Source organism: Panthera onca, chromosome E2 (genome assembly GCF_046562875.1).
Source record: "Panthera onca isolate mPanOnc1 chromosome E2, mPanOnc1 haplotype 2, whole genome shotgun sequence".
Taxonomy (NCBI): domain Eukaryota; kingdom Metazoa; phylum Chordata; class Mammalia; order Carnivora; family Felidae; genus Panthera; species Panthera onca.
Window position 1 is genome coordinate 3,651,329 of NC_138353.1, and position 1,172 is coordinate 3,652,500.

Sequence of the window (1,172 nt, forward strand, 5' to 3'; positions counted from 1 at the left end):
GTATTATGCAATTTTAGGCTTTTAAAAATAATTATTCTATTTTAAGATGAAACGTTGGTCCATAGACTTAGTCTGACATTTTGACGGAAACTCTAGGATATTTGCTGTTTACTTATTAAGAATTCTGGGGCTAGGCAGATTTAGGGTTAGTTTAGCAACTCAGGGATCTAGGGCAGAGGATCCTAGATCTCGTGTGCTTCTGTCCCAGTTGTTTCTGTGTTGTGTCCAAGCTTGTTGCCTCATGGTTATGAGGTGGCTGCTGTGGCTCCATCTATCACATCATCATGATACGGTTGCCGGAGAAGGACAGGAGTAAAGGGGAAAAAGGTCTCATGAGACCCTCTGTTATTAAGGGAGAAATAGGATTCCCAGGTATTGTGATATATTCTCCTTTATTTATTTTTTATTATTTTTATTTTTATTTATTTATTTATTTATTTATTTTTTTGAGAGAGAGAGAGAGAGAGAGCAAGCAAGGGAGGGGCAGAGAGAGGGAGTCACAGAATCTGAAGCAGGCTTCAGCACAGAGCCCCCACGTGGGGCCTGAACCCACAAACCGCGAGAGCACGACTCCAGCCAAAGTCAGATGCTTAACCCAGGATCCCCATGATATTCTCTCCTTTAAGTAGCATCGGCTACACCTGGTCACGGACCCCCCACTCTGCCCCAATGACTGCCAATGGGAGTGCTAGATTGTCTTAACCCAAACTCGATCCCCCACCCCCACCCCCTCCCCGGCCACAGCCCCAAGCCTGAGGTCTGTCTCTGCATTGGTTCCAACCCTTCTGCATTTTCCATGCACGGATGGGCGCCCTCCGTGTCCCTGCTTCCAGCGACACCGGGGGGAAGATGGGGAAGAGAACTCGTGTCAACAGGATATTTGTAAAGTTCCCAACCCCTGACTGAGAATGTAACCGATGCCACAATATTAAATACTCGGAGAGGATTTCCAGCTTCCCATTTCACAGATGAGGAAATGTCATGCCGTGGTGTAACTTGGCCCGAGAACACATGGGTATTCTGTGGCTCCGGCCCGGGGACTCGGGTCGGCCTGTGGCGCAGATCCACACTCTGCCTTGTCCCAGAGCTCGAGGATCACGTTCTCACCCCAGGGGTTCATCCGGGGAGGAGGTCAGCCCTCATCCGAGCAGAGCAGGGGAGAAGCATCTTTA

The 1,172-nt window shown here is 48.9% G+C and overlaps 1 protein-coding gene across 3 annotated transcripts in view; it reads left to right on the top strand.

The window, feature by feature from the left end:
* Positions 1 to 1,017: 1,017 nt before the first annotated feature.
* Positions 1,018 to 1,172, top strand: part of LAIR1 (leukocyte associated immunoglobulin like receptor 1) — a 10,480-nt gene continuing 10,325 nt past the window's right edge. The window contains exon 1 of one of the 3 annotated variants that reach the window (XM_081791461.1): positions 1,018 to 1,172. This exon is cut by the window's right edge and continues 232 nt beyond it. The gene's annotated coding sequence lies outside the window, so the exon portion shown is untranslated. The other 2 variants (XM_081791460.1, XM_060652631.3) reach the window with 2 other exon arrangements.